Raw genomic sequence first — 12,890 nt, forward strand, 5'->3', positions numbered from 1 at the left:
ATAAACACACACTAATATGGTCATTTGACTGTTTTTTGCATAAACAAATAATGACAAGTGATAATGATATATATATAAATGGTACAACTAATACAACTACTCGAGGTCAGTGTTCAACCACAATGTTTAAAACATGATACTTGTTTAAAACGTAATACACATTTAAAATAAATAAGACAATAAATAGTTGTACCAGTTGTCTAGTTATACCGACGATACATAGTTGTACTAGTTTTTTTGTTGTACCAGTTTGTGCATAGTTGTACTTTGGCAGTGAAATCTAAAAATATTAGTTGTACTTCAAAATAAATACAATTACCTTAGTTGTACTACTTCTTTATGTTTACATGACATTGCCCGGTTACAATAAAATCATCAATTTCGTATAAATACATTTCATGTATGTTTTCCAAAAATTATGTAGACAAATAAGTTAACAAACCTTAAAAGTATAAGGTAGATCATGTAAACTTATGGAATTATGCAATAATATTTTTTTTCCAAAACTTCAAATAAATTAAGAGAAACTTTTTGAATACATACCAATTGGGAATGAGATTGTTTTCTCATGTAGAATGCCAAATTTGTTTTATCAATTTCTGAATGTCAAATTTGTACCAGTTGTACCAGTAATACTCATCTAATATATAATAAGAAGTATATCAATTGTTTATATATCTATTTTTAGGGCTTTTACTAATACTTTCACATGTAAAAATATGTTTGATGTTTGTAAAGATAAATCAAATATATTCATAAAAGTTATAGTTACATATGTTACGTAAATGATAATCATTAAATTATTTTGTTTTTGTGACTTTAGCATAAATGCAGTCACGTAAACATTGGGAGTGTCGTACCGATAAAGAAAATATTGTGTTCTTTGTTTACTCATCAGAAGTGAAAGTAAGAAAACAAAAAAAAAAAAGGTTGAGACTTTATTAAGTAACAAGCCGGATGTATTGACTTTGACACAGTATAAAATCTCATAGATAATTTCATAAGCTGGTAAGCAAACACTGATCACTTAGCTGCTTTTACTAGACCTGGCATCTTTCATATCTTTTGAAATTATAAGTACTTTACTCTTCAAAACATCTCCAAACTTCCTACATTCCACAGAGAGGCCATCCAATAGCTGGAGATTTCAATACACATCATAAGTTAAAAACGCAAAAGGCCACTTTAATTTTTATAAGAATTTTCAGTGAAGTGTTTATCTCGAGAGGCTTAACATCAAAACTCTGACTGATCCCACTCTTATTGAAGATGTATCTTTGACAGAGCTCAGTCTTTGTATAGGACCTGAAAAAGCTGTTGATTCAGCTTCCATTTCTCAATACTTAGGCCTTGAAAGCAAGATTTTTCATGCATTTCGAGTATGCTATACTCGTCTTTGACACAGGGGATCACCGGAGGTCGCATAAGAGAGATGAGGGAAAAGTGACGGATATAGAACTTAGAGAGGACAAGCTGCGGTGGTGAATCGTAGTGTGGTGAAGGCACATGGGTTCAGTGAAGATTTCAAGGTCTGGTCTTGGAAGAGAGAAGGCCACGGTGGATAAAGAGCTTCATCCACGATGCAGATGTCATGGAGTCGAATACATGCTGAGCACCGAAGCTGTTGGGATCGCTGGGATCGATGTCTCAATCAGGTTTGGTTGTGGCTCACCAAACCGGCGGAGGAGTTGGAGAATAAAGCTGAGAAGAGGTTGTGGCATCAGAGCTCAAGATAAAGCAAGGGATGTCACGAGTTTTGACGCCATTTAACATGGTGGATAACAAGCTTCATCGCTGATGTCGATGCAGTGGAACATGGTTGAAGATGATGAGTAGTAGAAGAAAATACGCAGAGAATGAGGAAGAAAAAAACCCTATGCCGGCGACCACAATTTTTTTTAGTTTTTAGTTTTTAATTTTATTTTAATTTAGTTTCATTAAGGGTGTTAAAGTAATTTACATCATAGAGGTCCATACAGATTTATTTTGGATGCTGTAAATTATTTTTTGACCTTTTGGTCCATATGAGATTTTGGTCCATGTTCTCTCTTCACGTACAATTCTATTCTATATTCAGTCATTTGCCTTCTTTGATTCTTTTATTTTTTATTTTTGATGTTGACTATGGGATAATAAGCAACCGATCGGCGAGAACGTATGAATATCTTACTAACGTAAAGACAATACGAGATATTGGTGTGGTTCAATCAGAAAACCACACTCTTTTGTTGTAGAGATCGGTTTGTTTGATTGAGCCGTGCCAATATCACGAGTGTGATTGACCTCCACCATGCTAGCTGGTGTTCATCAAGGTATACATATATACTTGCAGATTAGGTATAACGATGTCAATCGTCGAGGATCACACTTTTCTTATGTTTTTTTTTTTAACAATAACTTTTCTTATGTTATCTTTTTATATAATAGAATTTCCAAAATAAAAAGTCATTTTTAAACATAAAAAGACAAGTTCATTAAAATCAATATATTTAAAGAGTTTTATTTTCATGTTTATCTTCTGCAGGTTCTGGAGTTCGGATAACACAAGAATGAGCCAATCATAAATAAGTATGTATAAATTGATTGATCATAGTATATCCAATAAATCAAAAATTACATAAGAATGTGAACACAATTTATATTTTAGAACAAATAATATTTATAAAACAATTAACATTATAAACATATGGAGTAGTAAATATTAAATACTTTTTTCGAGTATAAGATACTAAACAAGTTTCAATATAAATTTCATTGAAAACTTTTCTCTTCATCTAAAGTATTATTTAATACATGTTCATTAATATTATTTAATATACTTTTTTCGAGTATAATATTTTCACATCAGTAAAACAAAAAATAAAATGAATTATTTTTAAAGTATTATTTAATACATGTTCATTAATATAATTTTAATTTTTATTTAATATAGATTGAAAAATAAATAATACAAGGTTAAATAAAAAATACAAAATCATGATAAATTAAAGAAAAGGAAATATATTATTAGATAGGAAGTATTGATATATTTTACTGTAAGTAATAATAAATTAGAAAAAAAAAATTATTTAGAATTTTTGTTATTTAATATATTAGAACCTCCTTATAACAATAAGAATAAAATGGTTATAGTTAGTATAATGATTAATTATTTTAAGTGTATATTTAAATAAAAAAATTATATATTTCTGTAACATTTCAATTCCAAAATTTAAATACATAAAACTATAGAAACAGTTTTTAATATAAGACATATATCCTAATAAATAAATTATTTCATAGTAAAATTTAATATTTATATATATTATTTTGTTTTTTAATGCAAACACTACATTGCAAATAGATGAAAAAAAATTATAGTTAAAGTACATAAGTAAGTATACTAAATAATAGCTTGGCGTCTTTGTGTGGCTCCGATTGATGGATTTACTCTCGGTTTCTGTCGATTGATGTTTTCCAGTTGTTGGTGCTTCAATGTCTTGGCTGTGACGTTTGGTTCATCTCCTTTATAAAGTCGTCCCGACGGTTCTTCTCTTCGGTGTCCTGTTTCCGGTGTGTCCGGTGGATGTCGAAGAGATGCTCTGGTGACGATTTTCCAACCGTGAAGATGTGTGGTGTCTCGGCGACGTGTGTCCCTTCCTAGCTTCGGCGTACAACACGTGTTATCCCGATGAGGAAAACACCGCCTTCCTCTGGGTCTTTTTTTTTTGTTTGGGCCATTTTCGGCTTCTTTGGTTTTTCCTATCTTGCTATTTGGCTGAGCCTCTGGGTTTCTCCTTGTATCTTTTGGTTTGTTGGACTTTTAGCCATAATAAAGATCAATGTTAGTGAAAAAAAGTGTACTAAGTAGTAATGCCCGTAACAAGACAAAAAATATATGTTTTTTAATTTGTTACAAAAAGTTATCTATAATATATGACAAAAGTACGGTCGGCGCTACGGTTACGTTTCACTTATTAGTATTAAGTAATTTATGAGTTCTACTGATGTTTTACATCTGTGTGTATTTTGATACTTGAATTTACGTTGTGGAAAAAACTTTTTCGCTTTTATCATGATAGTATAATCTATTAATCATGTTTCGACTTTGTGGTTTATATTTTATTTTATATTCTCTGGATATAATGGTTTTTCTTCACATGTATAGATATAGCAAATTTTCCACATGTATAATATAGGTTGTTGTTAACATTTAACTATCAACATAAAGATATTGAAAACCTTTGTTAACATATAACTATCAACATAAAGATATTGAAAACTTTTATTCACATAATATATAGAGTAAACTATAAACATTTTTTGGTATTGATATATAGTTTTCGACAGGATGAGCGTGCGGTTACCCATTTGAGTTTGGTTTGGGTCTATTAGGTTTCAGATTTTTTGGGTTAAAGGTTTTAGCCCCATTCCAGTATTTATAAATTTTGATTCGGATTAGTACAGATTTTTGCGGGTTCGGTTCGAGTTTGGGTAACCCATTTAAATTGTTTTAAAGTCTTAAATTCATTATATACTTTATATTTCTCAAAATATAAAACAAAGTAATATATAACACATAATTTTGAATAACATATGGCAAAATACCTAAACTTAACAAATAAATCGGTTTATCTTGAATATTTGGAAAGAAAATCTATAGATATTTTATGTTTTGGTGTTTTGAATACTGTTTAGCTATTTTAGACATTTACTTTTGACTATTTTTATATCTTTTCAAGTATTTTGGATAATTTCAAAATATCTTATATATTTTAGATATTTTATATATTAAATATTAAAATAATTAATATACTTAGGTATATAAATCTACTTTGGATACATTCGGATACCCGAAATACACCGGTTCAGGTCGGGTTTGGTTCTGGTTCTTTAGATACCAAAAGTTTGAACCAGTTCAGATATTTAACCAGTTTCAATTCGGGTTTCATACTATTTTTCGGATCGGATTCGGTTCGATACTTCGGATTCGGATATTTTTCCCAGCCCTAGTTTTCGAGCAAGTGATATTGAGGTATGGTATATCCATTTTTTTAGAGCAATAAATGGTTACGAGTCTTTCCTTACAAACAATTTAAATAAATATTTTTTAGGCATATAATGATTCAAGAGATCTATTTAATTAGCTTTTAGATTTGGATTTCGTTTTGAAATTGGTTAGAGAATACTTGGAGATTTTAGTCTAAATTTTATTAGATATACAGATATTTTGGAATTTGATATATATTAAATAAAAATGAACAGTTATGTATTAAACCAAACATATGAATACAATTTTTTAATGGTTAGTATGATTGTAGGATATGAAATTTGATAAAATTTTGTATATGATAAATGAAGTTCGGTTTATCTCAACATTTTCTTACATTAAAATTTTCAGTTAAGATCTATAAAAATTTGGTTGATATATTTATTAAGGGTGGACAAATATATTTATAAAAAAAGATAAAGTTATGAAAAAGTCCAAATTTAAATGACAACCTTTGTATAATAGATAAAAAAAATAGGATCCTAAATTAATAGATAAGTTTATATGAATAAATGAAAATATGATTAATTTTACAGAAATTGGTGTAAATGCACTCAAATGAACCACATATTAGCCTTATACCTTAAGTGTTGAGTCCATATTTTTATGATTGTTTTACCCCTCTGAGCTACCCTCCCCTACGATACCTAGACTCTCTGATGTATGATAGAAGACTACTGACACACTCTTTCTCTTGTTGTTTCTCCTTTTTTTATTAACTCTTCTATTTTTGTTATATTCTTGGTTTTTTTTCCATCTTTCCTCTCTACTTTCTGTAATTATGAATCTCTATCAAATTAAATTCTCTTTTTAACATATTATTTGCTACTGATTACAAAATATTATTGGTCATCTTCATATATCATAAAAGCACTGATTTCAATTTTACTAATCTTTTATCAATTAATGGATAATCTTTCACCATCTCTTCCTTCTATTATCAAAAACTCACATATATCACCATCTTCACTGTTTGTAAGTGATGAGTATGTGAAGTTTTTTTGTTAGCAGTTACAATCATGTTGCCACTAATTAATAAATGGAAGGTAAATTATTACAAATCACAAATTTAGATGATACATTGTTTGTTAGCTGATAAATTGTTTAAAAATAGGTTGTTAGCTGATGTAGTGCTTGATGCATGATTTTTTCAGATGGTAAGTTGTTCGATACAAGGGTTGTTAATTGATATTTTGTTTGAAAGGGGGGGGGGGGGGGGGGGGGGGGGGGGGGGGTTTAGCGATAAATGGCTTGGCACATGAGCTTGTGAGCTGATATATTGCGCGAATAAATTACTTTTTAGCTGGTAAATAACTTGTTACATGCTACATGTTTTGTTAGCTGGTATATAGTTTAGTACATTGTTTACCCAATATTCATGTTTCAGTGGTTTAAATGTTTTGTTAGATGTTACTTCAGTTTTATGTTGCTATTTGAGATAATATGAGGTAATATGTTTCCAAATAGATGTCATCAGTAGATATATGGTTACTTATGATACATAATTTGTTAGCTATTACATTATGTTTGATACATAATTTATTAGATGATATTGTTTTTGTTACCCGATACATGTTTCGTTGTAGATACCTAGTTATTTTGTTATTTGATAAATGATTTCTTAATTGATACATGTTTTGTTAGCAAACTCGAAAAACTGATGAGTGGTTGGTAAGATGTTTTAAGAGACTTGTTCTTAACTAATAAATGGTTTGTGTAGCTGATAAATAATTTTCGAGCTTGTATGTTGTTTGATACATAGTTTTTTAACTAAAAGTAAAATTCAATATCCACCGAAAAATATTTTGTAGAGCTTGGACTTGTCTTCATGATATAGTGTTGACCGCTTTGAAAATAGGATGCAGAGGAATACATTTACGCAGCAAGAAAAAAAAATGTAGAAAAAAAGACAGAGGGACACCAGTTGAGACATTATCGATACCTCAAAGTCACACATTATGGATTATTGTTAGGGGTTCTTTCAAAAATGACTCAAAATTTCAAGTCAAACACAAAAATAACCTATGTTTTTTTTTTAAACTTTGTTTTGTCCTATTCACCCTAAAAGTTCTATTATTCACAAAAATGCCAATACTTTTTTTTCCAAAAATAAGGTTTTTACCTTACCATCCTCATCTTCACCAGATATTTACAACTTTGCCATTGATATCAATACCTCAACCACCATGAACTACCAAATTGAGAGTGTTAATAACCTAAAGTTTTGATTTTTTCTCATCCTTTCTCATTTCCTATCCACACAAACCACATATCTTACATTTTCTCTCAAAATTCATAAAAAACTGAAGATTTTGATTACAAATTATGTAAGGTTCATAAGCTCACGATTCTTGGTGTTTAACGAGTAGGTAGCTGTTGTGGTGAAGTTATGGGTGATTGGAGAAACCACGCAAGTCATCTCACAAGTTCAAGGTATGAAATAGCGAACTACATATTATTTTTCAGATCTGTTCGACGAAGAAGACTTCTTTAGAAGTCTTCTGGTCAATGCATAGGTTAGTTTTGCAATTTACCTTTTGTGTGTTTTTAATAGAAGACTTCCCTAGAAGTCTTCTAACTTTCCTTTGTAAACAAAAAATTTAAAAATTCCTAGAGAAGTCTTCTCGGATAAAAAAATTACTTTTAAATTTGACCGAAGTTGGTCATAAATTTGACTTTTTGTAGAAGAATTCTAAAGAAGTCTTCCTGGAGAAAACTTCTATAGAAGTCTTCTGAAAGTCTTCCCTAAGTCTTCTCAATACCGGAAGATGTCTGCATGGGTTACTTTTGGAATTGAAAAATAATAGTAAAATATTTAATATGAATGAGAAGATCGAGTTTAATTATGGGTTTTGGTCAAACCTTTGCCCGCGAGAGAAGACTTCTAGAGTAGTCATCCGATGGAAAAGTTCAAAAGAAGTGTTCTCTCGAAAAGTCAAATATAGTCAATTGCAGAAGTAACCCAACAGACTTCTTGCGACATTGAGAAGACTTCCGAAAGACTTAAAGAAGACTTCTTTTGAAGTATTCTCCAGGTTGACTTCCCTATAAGTCTTCTACAAAAAGTCAAAATTCTGACGAACTTCGGTCAAATTCAAAAGTAACTTGTTTATCCGAGAAGACTTCTAAAATTCGAAAAAAATTCAATTTCAAAAGTAAGCCAATATTTACAAAGGAAGACTTCCGAAAATGTCTTCTGTAGAGTAGACTTCTTAAAAAGTCTTTTTTCGTAAATTTGCAATTTCAAAAATGACCTAAATAGAAGACTTCTTTTGAAGTCTACACAGAGTAGACTTCAAAATCAAAAGAAGTCTTCTACGTAAATCTTTATTAAACTTCAAATTTATCCAAAATTAAAATCAAAATCAAAAGAAGTCTTCTACGTGAATATTTATTAAACTTCAAATTTATCCAAAATTAAAATTAATTTTTAATATCTTCTTACTAATTCATTTTTATTAGTCAATATTAAGACTACTGAGTCGAATTTATAACTTAATTAGTGATAGTTATGAAGTTACAAACATTGATGTTAAATAATGTTTTTAGCTAAACGGAGAAGTCTTTTATAAGTCTTCCTCATAAAAGACTTGTAGAAGACTTCATAAGAAGTCTTCTCCGATGATTTTGTTTTATTAAGTTGATATTATATGTTTTTGTTGTCTTCCTCATAAGATACAATTTTTAACTTTCATGAGATTTAAAATTTTAATTTTCACTTAAAATTCAATTTTGATCTTTTGGAAATTTGAATAAGGTGTCTTGAGAAGTTTTCTCTCTTAGTTTTAGAAAATTTTACTAAGTTTTTGTGTTGTTGTGTTTTGTTATGTGTGGGTAGAATGATTAAAATATTTTTTGGTATGTTGCATCAATAACTATAATGAAGTCAAATACTTTTCGCAAAACATGAACATATATTCTTTTGATTAACAGCTCTTAAAGTTTACAAAATAATTCACAACTAAAATATTACACATACAAATCATAAAAAGACCATAAACAAAATTATTACACAGCTAGATATTATTCCTCAACATAGATAAGCTTGGACTCAACTTCACATCATCTTTTTGTACCACTTCATCATTTTGTACCATATGAATACAACAGTTGGTTTAACTATTATACGTAGTTTTCACTAGAACCATATATAAAACCTGAAACTTTATAAAATGTTAAATATTTCTTATAATAATAATATAAATTTCAAAACTAAAAGGAAAGAAAATAACCAATGGTTATAAATAAGCAAATGCAAAATAAAACACAAATGTAAGAAGTGGTATATATTATTTTTTACTACACATAAAATAATGTGATTCTATACCATGCTCCAACATAATTATATGACTGATTGTTATTAATTAAATGATAATAATAGAATATAAAAATAAATTGAATTTTTAAATGATAATTTTTAAAATAAAAAAGATCAAGGAGAACTCTAGAATTAACTTTAATTAAAAAAATATATATCATATATTGGTTGGACATTATGAAATTAGAGACAAGAAAAATTTAACAAAAAACAAAAAAAATACATTGACTTTTTTTAATAGGTTAAGCTAGTTACAGTAAAAACTCTATAAATTAATAATGTTGGATTATGATAATTTATTATTATTATTTTTTTTTTGTCGACGCCCATCTTCAAAGATCAAGTGGTAGTCGGGATTGAGTCGTTCCGAAGAGACGCTTTGTCCGGCTGGGTCTGATCGATATGGGAAAAGAGAACTCCGATGTTTCTTGCCTCCTTCGCGAGAGAATCTGCACGCAAATTCATGGTCCTCGATATACGGTCAATGGTAATCAATGAGAATTTATTAATTTAACAAAAAAATATTTTTTAGCTTTTTATTTATAAAATATATTTTCAAGTTTTATAAGAAAAAAAAAATTGATTTCACGATATTATATAATAATTTAATTTTGTGGATTTGATATCTTTTTATTAGATTATTTGATAAATATTTAAGTATCCAAATTACATATCCTCAAACATAGGTGTGTTTTGTATGTAATTCAATACAATAACATCAAAATATTTAAATGCAAAGAGAAATTATAGATGAATTTCACTAAAAAATAAGCAGTACAATGTTTGTATATGTTTATATAAACCTTATATACTAGTTGTTGGACCTAATTTTGGTCAATACATTAATGAGCCACGATCGAGGATATGGGCCGTAAAGAGCGGAAGCCCATAGCGAGTGTACGAGTTCAAGAAGGAGACTTCGAGGGCCCAGAGGTCGTGGAACAAGGTACAGAGATCGCGGAGCGGTTACGGTGATCATGAAGTCGACCTACTATAAAGAGAAGAGAACATACATGGAGAAGAACACATTGAAAACCATAGAGAGAGCGACACCCACACTTCGACCTTGTTTTCATCCATCTTTAGATCCTTTCTTATAACGATCTCATTGTAACGTTCGATCTTGTTTTACTCATTGTATTTGATCTTATTCATCAATAAAGTCCATTTTTGCGTATCGGAAACTGATTATATTGTTGTGTTCTAAGGATATTGTTGCCTACATCATTTATCTTCCCTTAATTAAACTCCCGATCACTATCAAATTATTAGTGTAGATTTTAGGATCTACATTTTGGAACCGACTGTGGGGAAGATAAACGAAAAACATCTTTTCTAAGAAACAGATCTAAGTTTCCTAAGCGCGACTATGGATCTTAATCACGCACGATCCGACTGCATCAAATCGTCGATCTCGATCTTTCTAGATCGAGAAAACCGAAGTCGTCGAAAATTGACCGCGACGCGAAGGGTCAACACATTCCTCTCCAAAAACGAGGTTGTCTCTCAAGTGACAAACCGTCTGACCCCTCGCGGCAAGCAATTGATAAACCGGACGTCGCGCCCTCTGAAGAGATAATGCGCGACGTCAAGACTATAAACTTCCACGAACACAAAGTCGCTAAGCTCGATATTCCCCATGACGATGCCTTAGTAATCGCGTTGGAGTTTGCAGGCACCATCTTCTCTAGGATTCTCGTCGACTCCGGGAGCGCCGTCAATGTCGTTTCACAAAAGACACTACAATCAATTATCCAACCGACCTCAGTAATCGGTCACGAAACGACTCCCCTCAATAGTTTCGAAGGAAACTCGATTCAGTCGCTCGGGGTCGTGCCACTAACCACCAGAACTCACGATGTCGAGCTGCAGACCGGTTCACCGTAGTTGATCATTTCATGCCCTTCAACGCCATCATAGGACGTCCCTGGTTACACCAGATGAGGGCGGTCCCATCGGTTTACCACCAAGACTTGAAGTTTTTATCACCGACCGGCGAAAAACCATACGTGGGAGCAAGAACAATTCCCAGCCTGCTATATGACCGGATTCCGGAAGATGCCCCGCGAGGAGAGAACGTCTCACTCGTCCGCGATCTAACGGTAAAAGACCCCGCCAAAAACCTATCAAGCATCATCGCTCTAGACGAAAACTCCCCTGAAAAAGGCATCAACATCGGGAACGATCTCCCTCCTGAAGTCAGGAACGACCTCTTATCTTTCCTCAAGAAAAAAATTAGAAAATTTGCATGGTCCGCAGCAGACATGCCCGGATTCGACATCAGTATCACCTCTCATGACCTAAACGTCGACCCTACGTTTAAACCTGTCAAACAAAAACGAAGAAAAGCTAGGACCCGAACGAGCCAAGGGAGTAAACGATGAAGTTGACAAGCTCCTAAAAATTGGTTCCATTCACGAAGTCCAATACCCTGATTGGCTCGCAAACCTAGTCGTAGTAAAAAAGAAAAATGGAAAATGGAGAGTGTGCATCAATTTCACCGATCTCAACAAAGCATGCCCAAAAGATAGCTTCCCATTACCACACATCGACCGGCTGGTAGAAGCCACAGCCGAACACTAACTTTTTCCTTCATGGATGCATTTTCCGGCTATAATCAGATCCTCATGAACCCCGACGACCTGGAAAAAACGAGCTTCATCATCGAGCAGGGCACCTATTGCTACAAAGTGATGCCATTCGGGTTAAAGAACGCCGGAGCTACTTATCAAAGACTAGTAAATAAGATGTTCTCCACGCAACTCGGAAGAACGATGGAGGTTTACATAGACGACATGCTAGTAAAGTCATCAAGAGCCAGCGACCACGTTCTACAACTCCAGGAGTGTTTTAACATTCTCAAGAAGTTCAGAATGAAACTGAACCCTACAAAATGCACTTTTGGAGTAGCTTCCGGAGAGTTCCTCGGATACCTCGTGACCGAAAGGGGAATCAAAGCCAACCCGAAACAAATCACGGCGCTCATCGATACCCTACCTCCGAGGTCGATCTGAGAGGTACAGCGCCGCACCGGCAAAATAGCTGCGTTAAAACGTTTCATCTCCAGATCAACCCACATATGCCTTCCTTTCTACAAGCTATTGAAAGGAAATTGGTATATATTAAATCAATTTGTATAAAACTAATAAAAATGATATGAAATTGTATAATTATCAAAAATTTAGCCTTAACAATATTTATAAAATTTGTAGGTATATACAAAACTAATGATCTTACAATTAGATATTTAAATTTTTTTAAAATTGTAGAAATTTTTGAAAGTTTTAGTAATACAAATTGGATAATTATAAAAAAATAATAATATTTCAAAATTTGAAATGTTATATAAATATATTTATTTTATAGATGATGTATGAGCTATTACCATATTTAACAAAAATTACCAAAAAGAAATATCAATATTAAATGTAATATATGAATTATTACCATATTCTAATAAGTTTGCCAAAAATATAAATCAACATTAAATGAAATTACCCATGTTATATTTTTCTGGAATCCATGTCATCAATTTCAATAAAC

General features: G+C 31.5%; 1 non-coding gene across 1 annotated transcript; it reads left to right on the forward strand.

Annotated features, from left to right (window-relative positions):
* Nucleotides 1–2,186: 2,186 nt before the first annotated feature.
* On the forward strand, nucleotides 2,187–2,271 carry MIR171A (microRNA MIR171a). Its single transcript, NR_120809.1, has one exon. It is a non-coding gene; the product is annotated as a microRNA MIR171a (primary transcript).
* Nucleotides 2,272–12,890: the final 10,619 nt, after the last annotated feature.

This window comes from Brassica rapa, chromosome A03 (assembly GCF_000309985.2).
Source record: "Brassica rapa cultivar Chiifu-401-42 chromosome A03, CAAS_Brap_v3.01, whole genome shotgun sequence".
Classification (NCBI taxonomy): Eukaryota; Viridiplantae; Streptophyta; class Magnoliopsida; order Brassicales; family Brassicaceae; genus Brassica; species Brassica rapa.